This window comes from Phacochoerus africanus, chromosome 12 (genome assembly GCF_016906955.1).
Source record: "Phacochoerus africanus isolate WHEZ1 chromosome 12, ROS_Pafr_v1, whole genome shotgun sequence".
NCBI classification, from domain to species: Eukaryota; Metazoa; Chordata; class Mammalia; order Artiodactyla; family Suidae; genus Phacochoerus; species Phacochoerus africanus.
In genome coordinates, this window is record NC_062555.1 from 853,702 (window position 1) to 875,756 (window position 22,055).

Below are 22,055 nucleotides of genomic sequence, written 5' to 3' on the forward strand. Positions count from 1 at the left end.
GCCACCTGAGTCTCAGTCTCCTTCAGTGTTCCTTCCTCTTCTGTCCTGGTTCCTTTGGCCTTATTTGCACTGTGCCCCTTCTTCTTGCTAAACTTGCCTCCCATCTTGGAGTTTGGGTCTGGGTGCCTATGCCACCCCTGGTTGAACAAGATGCCTCCAAGGGGCCTCGGTCAATGGCATCACCGAGCCTGGTGTCTGGCTGCTGGCTAAGGACCTTGCTCAGGTTCAGAGGTGGAGCCTGGAGCAAGTAGAAAGTTGTGGCCCTGTGCTGCTGCTGCTACCGCTACTTACTCAATCTTCCACTCTTTTGATTAAATGCCGCTTGGATAAGATGTATTATCTTTTTTATATATCAATGAATTGATTTAATGTCACATATTTGCCTATATATATTTATGATCCTGTATTTTTCTTATTTGGTGATGCTGGCATTATACAATGAACTGTAAAATGTTCTTATTCTATGTTTGGGCTAAGATTATGTAGGATGGAAATGATATTGCCTCTAATGAGCCATCCATATGGCATGGCACAGCTATAAGTTTATAAGGATTACCTGGAATTTTGATAATAGCAGTAGGAAATAAAGACCAAATATAGCTAGAAAATCACTCTTAGGTATTACTACTCTCAGATGCACAAGCTTGGGAAAATTTTTATATATTTGGGGTTGGACTTTATCTTTGTGCTTAGAATGAGACTTTTATTTATTTATTTATTTATTTTCATTTACAGGGGTGCCCTTGACCTCAAATGAACCATGGATGTATCTAGGCAGCGATACCCAGGAAACACAAATCATTGATGGAGATACTCTACCACCCTTTCCCCTCTCTGCCCATCACAATTTTATTTTTCTCTTTCAGCATCAATCCTTTTTTTTAAGATGATGAAGGGTAAGGAAGATCAATTGCACAATAAAAACACAACCTACCCTCCCTGGAATACACATATCTATCATAAGACAATTGTCCAGCACCAACAAATTTCTGGAATTCATGTTACTATTAAACATGATATGAAAATTAGATTTATGTAGTGTGGTTTATATCCAATTTATAACATTTTCTATGTTAGATGACTATTTTGTAAACTCTTCTTTTATTTTGTGAATAATTTCATCAAAATATCTTGCCCTGGCACTCCTGTGAGCTGTGATGTAGTTCACAGCTGTGGCTTGGATCTGGCATTGCTGTGACCATGGTGTAGGCTGGCAGCTACAGTTCTGATTCAGCTCCTAGCCTGGGAACTTTGATGCCATAGGTGCTGCTCTAAAAAGTAAACAAAACATATATATATATATATGTAATATAATGAAAAATATGTACAGGACACTGATCTAGTGTAAGGCTAATCAAATAACTCTCTCCTCTCTACTTCTCCCCTTGCCACACACTTCCTGTCATTTCACCTGAGTGTCCAGAGGAGACTGAGTCCAAGGGGAGTGAGAGGGTTTTCTACTCACGGCAAAGGTGGGAACAAGACATCCCTCAGAGTAATTCCATCTCTTTTCCACCTTCTCTCCAAGCTCACACCTGGATTCCCCTCCAGGGACAGAATCACCTCCCTCTCTGTCCAAGTGGATTATTCTAGAAGGGACCCAGATGAATGAGCCTGGAAGGACCAATGTCCAGTGGCCACAATTTATGTAAATAAAAATCAAGCTGCAGTATATGATGAAGAACATCAACAGTTTGGGGCCTGAAGAACATCATCAGGCCCCAAACCCTCACATTTCCAGGAATGTTGCTGTGTGATGGGGATGGAACAGAGTGTTTGATGTTGACTTACACTTAGAACCTCAGGCTCAACACCAGGAAATTCTGGGACATACACTTCCACAGATGAGAGACAGACTGTGGCAGCTAGAACACAAAATTAGAACCTACTTCCAGTGTGCTCTGGACCATTCCCTAAAGTGTTGTTGGAGCAACAATGGCAAAACGAGATAGAAGAAAAAAGGCTGATTAAGAATAGGTCTTGGGAAAGTTACTTCCAGGCATAGTCTCTCTGAGCAAAAGTTTCAGCCTCATTTCCTTCCTGGGATCTGGAATTCTAATCAGCAATCAGGAGGTTGCTGTGTGAGGATGGGGGACACACATGTGCCTGGGCCAAAAGAACCCAATGCCCATTTGGTCATGAAGAGTCTATGCCGCCTGGCCATTGAGCATGGAGGCTTAAGCCCCAGCCTCCCTTCCACCAGCAGGTTGAGCATGGTTACATCTGTGAGTCAAGGAAGGCTTCTGTATACTAGCCCCATATTTTTCACTTCTGCACAGCAGGCCAGGACCCATTAGCTCCAAGCCCATCAGCATCATACTTAATTTCACACACCTAGTTGTTATAGCGTCCCAATAAGCAGATTTTCAGCCATTTAGAACCTGTGTGTTTATCATACTCCACTGCACACAGCACCTGCTCACCATAGGTAAGACAAACATCTGACTGTCAAAGACCTCAAGCTACAGCTCCCATTGGTGATCTCTGATGAATAGGCTCCTGCCAAGCTACTGAGTGATGTCTCCTGGACCCGCCAGCCCCCGGCCATTTCCCTCTAACCCAGCAGCTCTCCTTCTCTTATCACCTTGGGTGGTGCTATCTTTGCTATAGCTTCTAGAAGGTCCCATATTGTGAGGGACATCCCTTATCAACAACCTGTCAGAGTGCACCCTAGTACAGCTCAGTATGGACACCTGCCATCTCATGACCTCATCATTCTTCTTGATCAGTCCCCAAGTCTTGGCCAGGTGACCCAACACTTCCTACCCCACATCCTCATCTGAAAAATGAAGACACCTATGGACCTATTTGGAGGATTAAATGGCATAAACATCAATCTGTTGAAGCAACACCTGGTGCATTGGAGTGTGTAACACTGCACAGAGCATTGGTGCAGGATGCCTCCTTGTCTTCTCATCATGCAGATCTGCTTCCTGTTCACCCTTTCCTTTTTGCTGTCTAATTATCTGTTGCATAAGACCTGACTCACAGGCCACAGTGACCATGCATTTGACTAGGGCATAGACATCTTGGTATTCTGGAAGAATACTAGACTCTGGGTCAAGAGGGACACGGGTTCTCATTTAAGTAGGTTACTTATTTCTTATGAAGAAAGCAAGCATCAAGAGTAGCTGATTCTGCAGCATGAAAACTGGGATGGCCTCATGGAACTCACTGGAGAACAGAGTTTCAAGATGGCACACATGCTTATCGGTAGTAGGAGTCTAGACATGGGGAAGATGGGGAGAGGAATTGCCATCTTCCGCTTAGGCACTGTGACTCCATGAGCTCTCCTGCACTACCTTTCTTCCACATGGGAAGCCTCTTTTAGGGAGAGCAGGGCCCTTGAAGAATCTGGATTTGGCTTTGTTCCTGATCCAGAAATTAGTCTACTGCCACCTACAGGCCAATGCAGGAACTTCTGTCTGGCTGCTGTTCTGGGTGGAGGTTCTCAAGCCTTTCCTGACCCTCAAAACTCTCTTCTAAACAGCCACCCAGAGTGGGAGTTTGAAACCCCAGAGCACTGACCCTCACTCTTCACCATGCCTGTTTGCGTGATTCTCTGTCTGCATCTCCCAGTTGCATACTGATGCTTGCACATTTTTCTGACCATGGAAACACAAAGAGTAAAATACTGAAGAGGGAAGAACAGCTGATGAGGGGAAACATTCCAGAGATGATGAGGGAACTCTAGTTATCCCAACAACTGAAACAGTCACAGCCAATCATTGTAACTGAGCAATGCCCTTTGAGGCTTCACATTTCTTGTTTTTAAGAAGTGGGCCTAATTCAGCCTCCATTGCCTTCCCTGAGTTCCCAGGGGCAGATTCAGACAATTTCTGATTAGGCAAGGAAGGAGAGGCAAAAACAAAGGGGGGTCAGTGAAAAAAACAGTGCAACCTTGGGGCAGGATCCTGGCTCCCTCTCAAGGGATAACAGAATGACACAGGCATCTTCTACACCTCAGAGAAAAGCGATATTCCTTTTGGTTACTTTAGAAAAGAATACTAAAAACTGAACAGCATAGTTTTCATTGTCCTTCTCACTGGCTTCATTGCACCCTAAACACAATCACCCATAAGATCAAGATTAGGCACCCTGAGTGCAATTGCCTGTGGGTTAAAGATGATTAGCACATGATGCTTTTTCAAGATATACACTAGTTTTTATTAATCAGTGATCAATATGCCCATTTCTCAAGTACTGTTATTCTAGGCAATAACCCAGAAGACAACCATTCTGATCATGCCGAGATATCCTGACACCAGTTTGGTTACAAACATCCCCCTTAAAATGAAGAATGCATGTTTTCCCCAATCCTGATTTTTACCTGAAAACCTGCTTTTTGTTTGTTTGTTTGTTTGTTTGTTTTACTATAAAACTCCCCCACAGTTCTCCCAAAGGGGGCAGAGTTTTTCAGGGCATTAACATGCTGTGGCCTCCTTTGCCTGGCAAAGCAATAAAAGCTATTGATTTCTTCTTCAGCCAAAACTCTGTCTCTGCATTTCTCTTGAGCACTGGTGGAGAGAGGCTGAGTTTTGGCAACAATACGGATCATCTACCAAAAACTACAGCTCACCTTACATATAAAGCAAAAACCAGATTCCCCCCTGCCCTGAAATTAGTAACAAAACAAAGGAATCTAGTGTTACCAAACTTATTCAACATCATACTGGAAGTCCTAGCCATGGACATGTTTTCTGTAGATCTATACAGAGTATTTGATTTTTTGGAGCTATTATAAATGTTGTTTTTAAAATTTCACATTTCCAAAAAGACAACTTGCAGAATGGGAGAAAATAGTTTCAAATGATGCAACTGACAAAGGGCTTAATCTCTAGAATATACAAGCAATTTATACAACTCAACAACAAAAAAGCCAACAGCCCAATTGAAAAATGGTCAAAAGACCTGAAAAGACATTTCTCCAAGGAAGTTGCATAGATGGCCAACAAGTACATGAAAAAATGCTCAACATCACTGATTATTAGAGAAATGAATATCAAAACTACCATGAGACACCACCTCACACCAGTCAGGATGGCCATCACTAATAAGTCCACAAATACCAAATGCTGGAGGGAGTGTGGAGAAAAGAGAACCCTCCTGCACTGTTGGTGGGAATATAACCTGGTACAACCACTATGGAGAACAGTATGGAAGTACCTTAGAAAACTCTACATAGAACTACCATATAACCCAGCCACCCCACTCCTGGGCATATATCTGGACAAAACTTTCCTTGAAAAAGACACATGCACCCACCCTGAAATTGTCTAGTCAGTCATGTCCTCTGCAAATGGGAAGTTGATTCTTCCCTCCTAGTTTGTCTGCTTTTTCTTGCCTTGGGAAGCAGCTGAGTTTTTCAGGACTGATCTGCAGTGGGGAGCAGACTTTCTGGGTCATTCCCACTCCAGGAAAAGGCTGGGGCCAGAGCTGGTACCTGCCGCACATGCCATCCAAAGAGAACACAGATGTGGTGTCCAGTGTCACTTGCAACACAGGGCTGGTCTTTATCTGCAGTGATCATGGTGCAGCTGGCTCCACAAATGGGCACAGATGGTGACACTAGATGGGCAGCACAAGACCAGGTGACACACCCTTCATGGCCAGAGTGAGGGACCTGGACTCAGTCCAGGAGCTGGTAGAGTTCAAGACAGAGAGAGACAGAGATATAGATACAGAGAGACAGAGACAGAAGATGTGATGACACAGGAGGTCCTTTTTTGTGACTCTGTGCCTTTGCCGTGTGACCTGAGGTGGGACTTTTACTGACCAGCTATAACAGAGATTCTGGACACAGATCAAGTCCCCAGTGCTCACCCACCCCAGCTGGGTCTCAGCACTCCTGAGGAATCAGGTTCCAGGACTCCTGCTGGGGGCACAGCATGTGTCATCCAGCACCTGGCAGGGGCAATGCCCTCCTCAGAGTTCTGGTCTGGGTAGTGCAGTTCCTTTGATTTTCATTGGCACTTTTTACTCTTTAGGGATCAGAAAATTAGAAGTGCTTGATGATCACACATGGCAGTGACCTGGATGTGTCCTTGTGGCATCACCTCAGGACTTTCCATCCTGGGCCAATCTGGAAACAGTCAGGCGAGTGGAGCATTGGCCAACCTCCCAGTGCTAGTCATTGGCAGTGCAGAACATGCAGAGGGATGGAGAGCCTGGTGTCTCTGCAGGGACCATGCAGGGTGGAAGGGAGCCAGGCACTCTGGTTGCCTGGCCCCAGAGCCCTTGGGGACCTTCTTGTCACTGAAAAATCACCTGTCCTGCAGAGGCCTCCAGACTCCACTCACTCTCTCCAGAATTTCATGGCATCTGGTGGGCCTGGTAGGCATCACTTGGTGCACATCCATGTGGCCAGGACCACAAGGTTCCCACTGCATTCAGTGAGCTCAGTGAAAACTAGCAGTGAGGCCACAGCCACTGGACCCCCAGGCACAGCTCTTGAGCCTCAGGTGAGCAGGCAGTTCCCTGCCTTCACCATGGCTCCTGGGAGTTCTCACCCACCAACAGGCCCCCAAGCTGTGTGCTCATCTGCATGCTCATGGGCTCCAGGCTTTTTGGAAGGACCAGCTCCTGGGCCCTCCTGAGCCCTCTTCAAAACTCTTCTCCTGCCCTTGACTAAGCCTATTCTGCATCCAGCCCCATGAGTTCATGAACCACTCATGGACTTGCAGTTTCCCTTGTCACCTGGTTCAACAACAGACTCCACTCTTCTCCTGAAATCCACTTGAGTGGCATCCCACATGCCTGTTGGTGTAGTCACTCTTAAGTATTTCTAATTCCCATTGTGAATTATGCTCAGACCTGTGATCCATTGAGAAATGAATCTTTGTTTCCAAATCTGTGGATTTTTAATCCATCAACAAGGAAGTATTAAGGGCACTATGGAGCACTCACTCTGTTATAGGCCTGAAATACCCAAGAGGGCACTCCCTGCTAAATGTATATTTTTGGCTATACATATGTTTTGTTTTGTATGTTTGTTTTTGTTTTTTATCTTTTTAAGGCCACACCTGCAGCATATTAATGTTCCCAGGTTAAGTGCACAATTGGAGCTACAGCTGTCAGCCTATGGCACAGCCACACCAATGCCAGATCTGAGACAATTCTGCAACATATGCCATAGTTTGTGGCAATGCAGGAATCTTAACCCACTGAGCAGGGCCAGGGGTCAAACCTGCATCCTCATGGATACTCTTCAGGTTCTTAACCTGTTGAGCTACAATGGGAAATACCTACACATATGTTCCGGAAACATTTTTTTTTTCCTTTTTCCTTTTCTTTGGCCACGTATGCAGCATGCATTACATTCCTGGGCCAGGAATCAAACCTGTGCCACAGGAGCAACCCAAGCTCCTGCACTGACAACACGGAATCCTTAACCCAAAAGAAAATGCCAGCCTTACCTGCATTTAGGTAGAACTTATTTTTTTTTTCACTTAAATCACTATTTTCAAAGAGAAAGTGAGACACTTTTACAATTATTTTAGTGACTGAACATATTGGGCTTTATTTTTACTGTCTTACTTTACATCATAGGTACCTCATTTTTCTTTCTTCTTTTTTTATTGTGATGTAATCATGAGATCTACTCTTTTGACTTTTACATCATGGAGCAGTGTTGTTACCCACTGGCACCTCTAGAACTGACACTTTCCAGCCACATATGCTTAAACTGATTTCATTCTGGGGCCTGTGCTCTGTATTCAGGAGCTGTCCAGGGCACAGAGACTAGAACAGAGGCCACCCAGCCTGTGTGAACTCAGGAACAGTGGAAATCATTAGAATGTTTTAAAGTGGTTCATGGGTGCTGAGTGAAGAGAAAACTAGAACAGGGGAGTGGGATCAGGGCTCCCTAAGACAGGGTTTCCTTGATGCCCCAAGGAAGGTGGTGACATGGTGGATGTGGTCAGTAGGGTCTCCAAGCATGTGTGGCTGCTATTCTGAGGCCAGGCTACAAATTAAAGGCAGGAGGGCTGACTGAGCAGGATCAACCCATGACCATGGTCAGTTCTCCTATGTTTTCTTAACAGTGGGAGACCCCATCTGACAGTATTGGGGGCAGAGACAGTGAGTTGAGGCTCCAGGGCCCCCACCAACTCAGCCTTGGGGGTTGGGCAGCCATGCCTGCTGGCCCATGTGGGGCTGAACTTCCCTCATGTGGTCTCCATATCCAAGCCCCACCAGTCAGGAGGGTGGGTGAAGGGAAGGGCTGTAGATTCCTGCCCTGGTGGACAGTCCTGGACCAGTGACCACACCCCTCTGTACCCTCAGCACATACCTAGGTCAGGGAGGGAGACTGGGGAGGGAGCCTGATCCACCCCATACTGTGGGTGACAGTGATGAGATGCTGTGTGCAGAGTGGGTCAGCTGGGCCCAGAGGAGGAGCCAGATGTCCACCCACACAGCACATTTGCATGGTCACATGCACAAAGCATACATGTGCCACTCTGGGAGGTGTAACTAGAGGGAACACCTGTACCAGATGACTTTGCTGCAATCCAGGCCACAGCACAATGGATTGGCCTGGGTCCATCAGTGACCTTAATAACTTTGCTATATTTTTCTTTTTATTTATTTATTTTTTAGGGTCTCAGGTGTGGCTTGAGGAAGTTCCCAGACTAGGGATTGAATCAGAGCTGCAGCTCCCAGTCTATGTCACAGCCAAAGCCAAGCCTGCAACCTACACAAAAGCTTTCAGGAATGCTGGATCCTTAACTCACTGAGCAGGATTAGGGATCACATCCACATCCTCATGGATACAAGACAGGTTCATTTCCAATGAGCCACAATGGGAACTCTCAGGTTGCTATTCTTTGGGAGGCTCTTGGTGTCAGGGAAATTACAGAGGCCCTCCAAACCCACCCCTCTCTGTAGTAATGTGACTGTCTGTGAAGCCTGCAGGTCCCACCCCAGGCCCAGGCAGGAAATTCTCAAGCCCACCACCATCAATGTCCTCTGCCAGGGTGGCTCCTCCATGGACCTCCTTCTCCCTAAGTGGATGACACAGATGAGCCCAGGGAAAATGTCATGCGAGCTCTTTTGAGGCCTTCTTGGGCAACTTCAAAAGTTCACATGCAGAGTAACTAAGCAACACTAGCTAGAAAAACTGAAAAAAAATTGTTCAAGAGGGGTGTCTGTAGAAGCTAAGAAGACAAACAAACTTAACACAAGGCTAACACACATATGAAAAGCCTTGCTAAGTCAGACAAAATCCTAGAGGCTACTTATAAAAAGGGACAGATTCAAACACACACAAGTCAAGCATGTGTATGGGGGGGGCTCAATGAAGTCAAAGAAAATTTGAAACTGAAAAAAAAATTGCACTTCTAAAGTCCTTAATGAGTGAGGAATTTCTACAAATCAACTTTTTAAAGGCAAACAGATGGGAAATGATGTGACATACAGGTACAGTACAAAGGGAGGAGAGATAAACCATGCCTATTTGACCTCACTACTAAGAAATATGCAGATGGAGAGCAAAAGCCCTAACAGCAGGCAATTCTCAGCTCAATGGCTTTTAAGGTCAAAGCTTGGAGGGAAAGTCTGAGGGTCAGGAGGTCTCAGAGAGTAAATCTGGGAGCAGTGGGCACCACCAACACCCTTATTTATAACCACAGGCAGAGGTGACTGACAGCACCTCCACATGGGGGAACAGCAAGGGACTGGGGCTCCCCCCAGGCTCCTGAGTGTTTGCCAAATGGAAAGACCTGAGAACTCCAAAATAAGGACCTTTAATAAAATCATGATGGATCCATAATATACATGTTACACAGCCACTGACACTGGCCCCCAAGGTAATGGTTATCCCTAGTGTTGGTATAAGTACAAAAGCTCTGCAGTGTATGCGGGAAGGAACAGTGCATAACTGTGATACACACTTCTCCAAGGGGTGATGGACACCCTGGTAGGTGGGCTGAGCAGTGGGACAAGGCCAGGCCTCCTGGGGGAGATCAGCTTGGTCATAGTACCCTCCCCTGAAGGCCAGAGCTTCCAGGTAAAGGGCTCAGGGCTGATGCCAACCAATGAGATAGGCCCTCATGGATGGAATGGCAGTGACCTCACAGTTCCGGTGCTGCCTGGCACCCACTATGCTTCATGTCCAAAGGTGGTTGGGAGCCATCGTGGTCTCTGACCTGCTCTGGAACTTGCTTGTCTGTCCTTTTCTGACCCACCATCCCCCTCATCTACCTTGTCACTGTTTCTAGAGGAGAGGTGCACTGTTTCTAGAGGAGAGGTGCACCTCAGAAAGGTGAGAAAGATATTCACCCTCATCCCTAATGGATACCTTGGGGACAGAGGCCACTTGGTGGGTGATTCCCTTCCCCCTGATCTGTGGCTGAGCTGACACTAACACTGGAGCACAGAAGGTGAGCCAGGGGGATGCAGCCCCTCAGGGAGCTGAGGGGTGCCAGCTGCAGCCACAGCACTCAGGCTCATGAAAGAGGCCAAGGTCAGAGCTTAGACATCTGGAGTCAGGAGAGGGGGTAGGTGAGAGGAAAATGAAGAGGAGGAGAAATGGAAGTGGGAGGATGGGGGCAGGAGGAAGTGTTGCAGGGCAGGAGGGGGAAAGATGAACAGTAAAGGATCAGGGCAAGAAGGATGAGCAAGAAGAGGACTAGCACAGAAAGGGGGAGCAGGAGGACAGGAGGCCAAGACAAGCCAAAACCAGCTCCGTGGGGGTCATGTTGGGGTCCCTGTAAATATTTTACTTGAGTGATCCCTTGGTTTGATGCTCAGACCTGGGGAACCTCAAGGTACTGACTGAGGCCTGTGTGGGAAATCACTGGCCTGATTCAAAACTAACCACAAGAGCTTACTGTTCACATCAGTATCCTCCTGACACTGCTAACAAGCAGGGGGAGAGGAGGAGTGAAGGAAGATCAGGGTTCAGGGACAGGTGGTTGTGAGGGTCCAGGTGCCCAGGCCCTCCCATCCTGGTCACCCTCCTCTGTGTGGAGAGATGAAGCTCCCCCAAAGGAAAGTAAAATTTCAGGCCAACGGTTCAGGGCTGCTCCTGGCCAATGGGATGGACTCCACTGTGGATGGAATGGCATTGACCCCAGAGTTCTGTCTGTTGCCTGGCACCCACTCTGCTTTGTGTGCCCAGGCAGTTGGAGGCCCTTGTGATTGCTCACCTGCTCTGATACTCGCTTGCCTGGCCACCCTGCTCTGACCCACCTTATCCCCACACCTGCCTGGTTGCCTTATTATCATTTTGAGAGGAGAGGCCCACATCCAACAGTGAGAGTCAGAAAGATGAGCATGAGCTGCACCCTTGACCCTGTACCAACACCTCAAGGACAGAGAGGCCACTGGTGGGTGCCTGGACCACTCAGGTCTGGGCCTGAGGTTACAGGGATCTCCAGCACCAACCACTGAGCATGTAGCCCACTCCAGGCTCTGTGGGGTGTGGGCTGATGCCAGAGATGCCTGAATCCCTGTGAGGAGCCTGAGGTGATAGCTCAGAAGCCTGGCCCAGTACAGGAAGAGGAGGAGGATTAAGGGGGTAGATGATGCAGGCACAGGAAGAGGAGGATGTGGAGGAAGGGAGGTCTGGCCAAGGATAGATGAATGTAGGAGGAAGGGTGGATACAGGAGGCTCAAGGGAGGAGGTGAATTAGGAGGAGTTAAAAAGACAGGAGTGAGAGCAAGAAGAGTAAGGATGAAGGAAGTAGAGCAGGAAGATGGAGGAGGAGAAGTAGATGGAGGAGGGGGAGAAAAGATGGACAGATGGAAATGGTGGATAGAAGAGGAAGAAGGAGAGTTGGAGGAGGGGTTTGAGGGGAAATAGGGGGTCCAGGCTAGTCCAGAGCAGGTGGTAGTGTGATCTGGATAGGGTTGCTTCAGTGGTGTAACTGAGTGAGCCCCAGCTTTAATCCTTGGCCCCTGAGAACCTCAGGGAGCTGTGTGAGACCTGGTTGGGAAATCTCTGGCCTGATTTAAGTCCATTGGCAAGGGATTAGCGTCCACATCAGTACTGTCATGGAACCCCTAAGAGGGAGGGGGAGAGGAGGATTGAAGGAAGGTCATGGTCAGGGGACCAAGTGTTTCTGAGGGTCCCTGTGCCCAGGTCCATTGCCTACCAGGCTACACCTGGCCCAGTCACCTTCCACTGCCAGCTGACCACTCTGTCCCTGGAAAGGATGACCTCCTTGGTTATGGATTCAGTGCTAATATTGACCTCTGACCTTGGCCCTATTTTGGGTGAAATGGCTGTGACCTCCAAGTTCCACCCTCTACATGGCACCCTCTCTGCTTTGTGTCCTCAGGCAGTTGGAGGCCCTTGTTGTCTCTGACCTGCGCTGACACTCACCTGCCCTCCCTGTTCTGACCCACAGACCTGAACCTGGATCCATTTATACAGCAGCGACCAGTTCTAACAGCAAGAGGTCAGAAAGGTAAGAAAAACCTGCACTGCATATTGACTCTTGGGGACAGAGGCAACCAGGTTGGTGACTTGGTCCTCCCTGGTCTCAGCCAAGATGATGCCAAACCCAGCCCTGACCATGAGCCAGCTGCATGCAGTCCCTTGTGTCTGCATGGGGTGAAGGCTCCTGCCCATAGTGCTCAATTCCACATGAGAGGCCCAATGTCAGAGTTCATAAAACTGACTCCAGGTGGGGGGCAGAGTGGGAAGAAGATTAGACAGAGAGGTTTCAGGAGGAGACAAAGGAGGAAGATGAAGTGGAGGAAAGATTGAGGGGAAGGGGAAGAAAGAACAAAGGAGCAGGAGGAAAAGTGTATCAGGAGGAAGACAAAGGAACAGGAGGCAATGGATGGATGGAGGAGGAGCAGCAGGTCCAGGCCAGCCCAGAGACAGCTCTGTGGGTTCTGGGAAGGGTCCCTGCAAATGCCATGCCTGAACAAGCCCCTGGTTTGATGGTTGGACCTGGGGAAATCTCAGGGAGCTGGGTGAGGATGAGGTTAGAAATCATTGGCCTGATTCCTGTCTAACTGCAAGGGCTTAGTGTCCACATCAGTATCCACCTGGCACTGCTGACAAGCAGCAGGAGAGGAGGAGCTAAAGAAGGTCAGGGTTGGAGGACCAGCTGGTCATGAGAGTCCCTGTGCCCATGTCCAGCTCAGCCAGGCTCCATCTGCCCCTGGTCACACTCCCCTGTGTGGAGAGAGGACCTCATACCAAAGGAAAGTCATTTTATAGGTCAAGAGTTCAGTGCTGCTCCTGGCCAATGGGATGGCCCATTTCCACTGTGGGTGGAAAAGCAGTGACCCCAGAGTACTGCCCCCTGCCCTGTACCCAATTTGCTTCATGTCTCCAGGCAGTTGGAGTACCTCATAGTCGCTGACCTACTCTGACGCTCATTCAACTGCCCTCCCTGCTCTGACCCACCTGATCCCCACACCCGCCTGGTTACCTTTTTACCATTTTGAGAGGAGAGGCCCAGGTCCAACAGTGAGAGTCAAAAAGGTGAGCTTGAACTTCCCCCTCACCCACTACCAACACCTCAAGGATAGAGGCTACTGATGGGTGCCTGTGCCACTCAGATCTGGGGCTGAGGTGATAAGGACTTCCAGCACCAACCACTGAGCATGCAGCACCCCTCAGGGCCAGAATTCCCAAGTCCCTTTGAGAAGCCTGAGGTGACAGCTCAGACCCCTGATCCAGAAAAGATAGAGGGGGAGGAGGAGTGAGGGGAGAGTATCCAGTAGCTAGAGGAGGAGGATGGGGAGGATGGGGAGGAAGGATGGTCTGGCTGGACCAGAATTGGATGGAGAAAGAAGGATGTAGGAGGTGAGTGAAAAGGAGTATTAAAATACAGGAGGGTGAAGAAGTAAAAGAAATATGGTTGGAAGAGGGAGTGGGAGGGGAATGGCAGGAGGAAGGATGCAGAGGAGAGGAGGTTGGGAGATTGAGGTGAATGGAAGAGAATGAAGGTGAGGTGGAGTGAAAGAGAAGCAGGGTGTCCAGACCAGCCCAGTGTCTGCTGTATTGAGTTCCAAATAGTGTTTCTTAAAAGTTGTACCTGAGTGAGCACCTTGTTTAATGCTGTGACCCAGGGAACCTCAGGGAGATGGGTGAAGCCTGGGTTGGAAATCTCTGGCCTGATTTTTAAGTCCAAAGGCAAAAACTTAGGGTCCACCTCACTATCCTCCCAGAAACCTCTAAAATGGAGGAGTGAAGGAAGGTCAGGGTTAGGGGACCAAGTGTTCCTGAGGGTTGATATGCCCAAGTCCATTGCCTGCCAGGCTACAGCTGCCCCAGTCACCTCCTCCTGATAGCCTTGTCCCTGGAGCAGATGACCTCCCTGGTTATGCACTCAACATTGACCCTGATCTCTGACATCAACTCTACTGTGGGTGGAATGACAGTGAATGCACAATTCTGCCTGCTGCCTGAGAGCCACTCTGCTTCACATCCCCAGGCAGTTGAAGGCCCTTGTGGTAGCTGACCTGCTCTGATGCCTGCTCCTCTGTCTGCCCAACCTTCTCTGACCCACTTGATTCCCACACCTTACTGGTTATCTTGTTACTTTTTTTGAGAGGAGAGGCCCATATCCAACAATGAGACTCAGAAAGGTGAGCAGGAGCTGCATCCTCACCCTCTAACAACACCTCAAGGACAGAGGCCACTGGTGGGTACCTGCACCATTCAGGACTTGGGGGAGGTGGCAAGGACCTCCAGCAGGAACCACTGGGCATGCAGCCCCCTCAGGGCTCCCTGCAGTGCAGGCTTCTGCCAGAGGTGGCTGAGTCCCTGTCAGGAGCCTAAGGTTGGATCTCAGACAACTGTCCCAGAAAAGGAAGGCATGGAGTAGGAGGGAGGGAAGCAGATGCAGGAGAGGAGAAGGATGGGAGGAAGGCAGGTACATCTACATCAGAGTTAGATGTAGGATGATGGAGGGAGGAGGTAGTGAGTGAGGACAAGGAATGAAGACAGGAGTGAGAGAAAGAAGAGAAAAGATGGATGGAGTGTTAGGCAATTGATGGAGGAGGAGGAGTTGGAGGAGGGGGATGATTGAGAAGGAGGAGATGGATGGTGCAAGAGGTGGATGGAAGAGGATGAATCAAAGATGGAAGAGGATGTGGAGGAGAAGCAGGGGCTCCAGGCCAGCCTTGAGTCTGTCTTGGGTCCCAAGTTGGGTTGCTAGAGATTATACTTGACTTAGGCCCTGATTTAATGCTGCAAACTTGCTAACCACAGAGAGCTGGAGGAGGCCTTGGTGGGAAATTGATGGCCTAATTCTAGTCCAATGGCAATGACTTAGATTCCACCCTGGAACCCCTAAATGGAGGGGAGAGGAGGATTGAAGGAAGATCAGGTTTAGAGACCAGGTGTTCCAGAGTTTTCATGAGCCCGAGTCTATCACCTGCCAGGCTACACCTGTCTGTGGTCAAATTCCCCTGCTGGGTTACAGCCCTGTCCCTGGAAAGGATGATCTTCATTTTGAGCTCAGTACTGACCCTGACTTCTGACCTCAGTCCAATATTGTGTGGAATTACAATGAACTTGCAGTTATGCCTACTGCCTGGAACCACTCTACTTCATGCCCCCAGGCAGTTGGAGGCTCTTGTGGTCACTGACCTGCTCTGAACCTTGCTCATCTTCCGGCCCTGCTCTAACCTACCAGATCTCCACACCTGCCTTCTTACCTTGTTACCCTCTTGAGAGGGCAGGCCCACCTCCAACAGGGAGTGTCAGAAAGGTGGGCTTGTGCTGTACCCTCACCCCCTAGTGATATAACAAGGACAGAGGACTGTGGTGGGTGCCTGGAGCATGTGGGTCTGAGGTCAAGGTGACAAGGACCTCTAGCACCATCCCCTGAGCATGAAGCCCCTTCTGGGTTCCATGGATCATGGGCTGCTTCCAGAGGTGCCTGACTCCCTGTGAGGAGCCCAAGGTAAGAGCTCAGACTCTTGGCCAGAAAAGGAAGAGGGGGAGGAGGAGGGACAGGAAAACTTGCAGGAGGTGCAGGAGGGGAGAGGTTGCAGGAGAAAGAGGAGGATGGGAAGGAATGAAGGTCTAGCAAGAGGAAAGATGGATTCAGGAGAAAAGGTGGATGCAGCAGGATGTAGGAAGGAGGTAAGTGAGGAGGAGAAGTAGTGACAGGAGTAAGAGGAAGAGGAAGAAACATGAATGGAGGTAAGGTGGAGGATGCAAGTAAGATGATCAAGAAGAACATGAAGAGCAAGAGTAGGAAGAGGGATAGATAGAGGAGTGGGAGTAAAGGACTGAGCAGGAGGAGTCGGATGAATGGAAGATGTTGAAGGACAGATGGACGAGGTTGGAGGGGAAGCAGGGTGTCAAGACATCTGACCTTTTGTCCTAAGTGGATGGATGGAGGGGGAGCATGGTTCCATGCCAGCCCATAACCAGTTATATTGGGATCTGGATGGGGTCCATGCAGTGCTTGTACCCTACTGAGACCCTAGGTTGATGCTCACACCCAGGGACATCAGGAAGCTGGGTGAGGACAAGGTTGTATGAAATAGCTGGCCTGATTCAAGTCCTCATGGCACTGATATCAGGCAGGGGAGAAGAGGAGTGCAAGAAGGCTTGGAGGACAAGCTGGTTGCAAGTTTCCAGCCCAGCCAGTCCCCACCCACCCTTGCTGATGCACCCCTGTGTGGAGAGAGGACCCTTCCAGAAAAGAAAGTCACTTTTCAGGCCAAGGAGTCAGTGCTATACATGAGTAGTGTGATAGGCACCATAGTGGTTGGAATGGCAGAGCCCCCAGAGTTGTATCTGCTGCTATGAACCTACTCTGTTCCATGTGCCCAGGCAGTTGGAGGCCCTAGTTGTCACTAACCGGCTCTGATACTCACTCATCTGCCTTCCCTGCTCTGACCCACCTCATCCCCACACCCATCTGATTACCTTGTTACTGTCTTGAGAAGAGAGGCCCACATCCAACAGCTAGTGTCAGAAGGTTGAGCAAGAGCTGTGCCTTCACCCCCTACCAACATCTCAAGGATAGAGGCTACTGGTGGGTACCTGGACCACTCTGGTCTAAGGTTGAGGTGACAAGGACATCCAGCACAAACCACAATGTGAATAGCCCCCTTAGGCCTCTGTGAAATGTGGGCTGCTGACAGAGGTGCCTCAGTCCCTGTCAGGGGCCTGAGGTCAGAGCTCAGAATCCTTGACCATAAGTGGAAGATGGGGAGTATGAGGGAGGGGAGAGGTTGTAGAAGGAGGAGGAGAGAGGATGCACACAAAGGAGGAGGAGAATGGGGAAGAAGGAAGGTAAAGTCAGACAAGATATGGATGTAAGAGGAAAGGTGGATGCAGGAGGATGGAGAAATCATGTGAGTGATGAGGAGTGTTAAAGACAGGACTGTGAAGAAGAAAATAAAATTTTGACTCATGGGGAGGGGGATGATGGAGGAAATGTATACGGAGGATGGAGAGTGGGAGGACCAAGCATGAGGAGATGGAGCAGTGGGAGGTGGATGGAAGAGAATGAAGGTGAGATGGAGAAGGAGATGAAGTAGAGTTTCAGGTCCAGGCCAGCCAACAGCCTGACCTACTGGGATTCAGGTGGTGTAACTTAAAAGTACACATGTGAGCCACTGGTTTGATGCTCAGACCTAGAGAAATCTGGGAGCTACTCTTACCTGGGTGGTCCATCTCTGGCCTGATTCATGTCAAACTCAGGAGCTTAGAGTCCACATCATTATCTTCCCTGAACTCCTAAGAGGGATGGAGAGAGGAATAGTGAAGAAGGTTAGGGTTAGGGGACCAAGCCTTCCTGAGTTTCCATGTTCCCTGGTCTATCACCTGACAGGTTGCAGCTTCTTGTCATCATCCCCTGCCATCTTGTCCTGCTGGGTTCAGCCATGCCCCTGCAGATAATGAGTCTTTAGTTATTGGCTCAGTGTGAATTCTGCCCTCTGCCCTTAGCCCTATTGTTGTTGGAATAACAGTAACCCAATTCTGTCTGCTGCCTGGCACTCACTTTTTTCTTGTCCCCAAGCAGTTGGAGGCCCTGTGTTCTCTGAACTGCTCTGATTCTCATCCATTTCCCCACCTCTGCTGCCCAATCCCTGGGTGCATTTCCACCAAAGTGGCTTCAGCTGCAAAAAGCCACAAAGGTAAGTGTGACTTCCTCCCACCACATACTGACACTAGGGGACAGAAGTCACTGATGGGAGCCTGGACCATTATGGTCTGTAGCCAATGTGACAAGGAGCTACAGCACCAACCACTGAGGATGCAGCACTCTCAGTGCTCCATAGTGTGCAGAATGCTGCCAGAGATGCCTGAATACCTGTGAGGAGCCCGAGGTCCAAGCTCAGGCCCCTGGCCCAGAAAAGGAAGGTGGAGAGGAGTAGTGAGGTGAGAGGATGCAGGAAGAGGAGGAGATGGACAGTCAAGGGAGCTGGATCATGTGGAGAAATGGATGTAGGATATGGAAGGGTGAATGGCTTGTTGAGGAGCAATGGGTGGGGAAGAAGAACATGGAGGACCATTGCGGAGGTGGATGGGGGAGACACGGTCCCTGGGTAATGGGCAGAATGCAGCACTGAGACTATAGTGGATGAGAGTGGAAGATGGAGGAATGTGGAAAAGTGGTCGTGGGAGGCAGAAATTAGATAGACATAGGTGGTAGAGATGGGTGAATGTAAGGATGAGGAGCAGCATGGGGCAAATGTGGAGGAGGAGGTCTGAGATCAGGCAACTCTCCAGGTCCCAATGGTTCCTCCAAGCCTCTTCTTTGGCCTGGATCCTGGAGGTTTCCCACCCAACCCACCTGAGATCAGGGACAACAGCTGGGTGAGATTGTGTGGCCTGTGGGTTGGGGACATAAGAGCCTCACCCAGGTCAGCATTCTGTCCCCCATTGTTCCATGTGTCATCTGATCCACAGACCCTAGCTGTGTCCCCCATTGGCTAAAACTTCTCTGTGTTGTCCCAGAACAGATGTATCCCACCATGTGAACAGGGAAAATGAGGCCCTTCCCCCGTGACTTGTTCAGAACTGTGAACCTAGGGATGATCTCATAGCACAAAGGCTGCCTATGGTCAAATATATTATCCTTGTACCAATTCCACCACCACCCAATGGGCTGGTGTTCTTCCCTGATTCGCCAGAAAGAATCAGCTTAGAGTTAAAAGTAATGGAGCAGGAGTTCCTGTCATGGGCTCAGTTGTTAAGGAATCCAACTAGGAACCATGAGGTTGCAGGTCCAATATCTGGCCTTGCTCAGTGGGTTAAGGATCGAGCATTGCAATGAGCTGTAGTGTATGTCACAGACTTGGCTCAGATCTGGCATTGCTGTGGCTATGGCATTGACTGGCAGCTACAGCTCCGATTGGACGCTTGGCTTGGGAAACTCCATTTGCCACAGATGCAGCCCAAGAAAAGACAAAAAGACAAAAAAAAAAAAAAAAGGAATGGTACAGATGGGAGCCTCTTGTCCTGGAGATCCCTTGTCTTCACACTCCACCCTGCCTCCCTAGTGGGCACATCCAGGGTTGGCACACGGTCAGGGAAGAGCTTAGTGGGCTGGAGCAAAGGGCTCTCCTTGGCTGAGAGAATGCTGGGCCTTATTTTCCCCTGTGCATCTTCCACTCCCAACTTCAGGGCCTCCTCAGAGATTTTCTTCTTAAAATTTACACATCAAATGTTATTATACCACTCAATGGTATTTAGTGTATTAGCAGAACCATGCCACCATCACCACTATTTCCACCTTCCTCTAACTTGTGAAAAAAATTATCCTATCAGTAGATACCCCCACTGGGCCCTCCCCCAGCACTGAGGGCCAATGACCTCATTCTGTCTGGGCCTGGCTCTGCTGGACACAGCACCTCCATGGAACCTCACAGCATGTGGTCTCTGTGTCTGCTTTATTTCCTGAGCATCATATCCATCCATGTTGCAGCATGTGGCAGTGTTTCCCTCTTTTTCTGGTTGAATGATGTACCACCACATCCTGGTCTTCCAGCCACCTGTCCAGGGCTACTTAGGTTGTGCCCTCATTTTTGCTCTTGGGAGTATCTCTGCTATGAATGTGCATGTACATATATTTGTATCCTTGTCTTCCTCTCTCTTGGGTATATACCTGGGAATGGACCTGTTTTATCATGTGGCAACTCTTCATTTATCTTTTGGAGAAAGGACTGGTTTTCCATAGAAGCTGTCCCATTTTACAATCCTGCCAGCCAAACAGGAAGGTACCAGCTTCTCTGCATCCTCATTTGATCAGTAACAGCCACTCCAGTGGGTGAGAAGTTTTGTCCTCTGCTGGATTCAATTTGCATCCCCCTGATGCTAATGTGCCCATCTCCTGTGCCCTTTGGCCTTGATCTCTAAAGTTGAGTTAATTTTGCAGAAATGTCTATTCAGACCCTCTGCCCAATGTTTACTTGGGCTGTTTCTATAGTGAACTTAGGAGTTTGGCTATATTCTGTATACTGGGCCCTTATCTGTCAGGTCATTCTCACATTTTTATTCATCGTGTGGGTTGTCATTTTCTTGACAGTGTCACTTGAAGCACAGCTGTTTTAATTTTAATCAAGTCCAGTTTATCAATATTTATCTTTTGTTGCCTGGGCTTTTGAGGCCTAAGAAAAATGTGAGTCCCATGAGCCTGTGGGGCCCTCCATAGCTGGTAGCTTCCCTTCACTCAGTGCCCCTGGGCCAGAGAGCTCACTCCCCTGTGCTGAAGGACAGCTGCTGGCCTTGGCCTCCTGGCTCCCTTCTTGTTCTTCCTCATCTCATCGTGACAGGATCTCCAGGCTGCTGGCAGGGTTCTGTAAGTGGAAGTGTTAGGATGTTTGGGATGTCACCCACTCAAGCAGCATGGTTTTCTCCCCTCTGATAAGACAGGTGAGCTACCAACAGGGGGCCCACTTCAACCTGTTGGTTCTCTGAAGCTCTTTTGTGCACTGGGATATTTGGATTTTTTTTCAGCATCAGACATGGTAAAGCTGGAGACCCTGCTGACCCTGGAATGAGCAGATATCATTGCCAGCTATGATCAGGTGAGGCCACAGAGGGGCCATATACATTAGGAGCAGCTACAGCCTTGGCAGGGGTCAGAGCCAAGAACAGACAGGGAGGCCTGGTGGGTACAAGAGCCAGGTAGAACTGGTGAGGCCCAAAGGTCATCATCAGCAGCAGGAGCAGGTGTGGACCACTACCTGAGGGGAAAGGTGAGACCCAAGGTGGGGAATCATAGCCCAAGGGGGCAAGTATGTCCCTGGGGGATTAGAGCAAAGACTGACCAGGTAAGGCCAAGAGGCATCAGGAGCCTGTGTGCCCCATGCAGGATCAGAGCAGGTAGGAGCAGATGAGGTACAGGTGGCTCCCCTTGGGAAAGTTCTCATGCTGAGCCACCATCAGAGTTTCCTGGGCTTCTGAGGACACTCAGCTTTTACCCTCATCTTGGTGCCCCATCTGGGTTTCAGGGGCACTGGGCAGGGCCTCCAGTGGACCCATGGGATCATGCTAACCTGTTGCTCTACAAGGTCACTGACAGGCTAGGTTTTTTGCAATGAGTCACCTTGACACCCACTGCCCCTCTCCCAGGGAGGGTTGCCATTTGGAGAAACCTCTGGAGGCAGAACCCTTCTGTCTAGCTCAGGGCCTCAAATCCTGGTGGCCACTGGGGAGCAGCATCCACACTAGGCTTGGTGTGAGTGAGCTTAGGTAGAACTGGGGTCTGAGCCATCCTGGGTCTTAGCACTGTGGCTTCCATACCCACACTGGTGAGAGTCCAGGGCAGCTATCCAGCATGGTCAGGGTAAGGGTTCAGCCTGATCCTGGCCACAGGGGGAGAGGCACCTTGCCAATGGGTCTCCAAGGGCAGTGGGCCCAGCCAGGGGACTATGTGGGGACAGCATGAAGGACAGTGAGATGTTGCTTCAGATGTTGGACAGATGGTTAGGAATTGGTAATGTAGGACCTAAAAGCTCACAGGAAGGTGACAGAGGCAGGTGGAGTTTGACTCCTTGTATAGTGCCAGGAAGAGATTCAGAATAGATCCCTGGCCTGGCCATGATGGGGGAGGGGAGACAGGGCTGAAGTTTCTGCTTCTGCTCTGGCAGTGGCCACACACCTGTCAGGTCAGGAGTTG

General features: G+C 49.2%; 1 pseudogene; it reads left to right on the top strand.

Moving 5' to 3' along the window:
- Nucleotides 1-20,934, top strand: part of LOC125112960 (Y-box-binding protein 1-like) — a 45,133-nt pseudogene extending 24,199 nt beyond the window's left edge.
- The last annotated feature ends 1,121 nt before the right edge of the window (nt 20,935-22,055 follow it).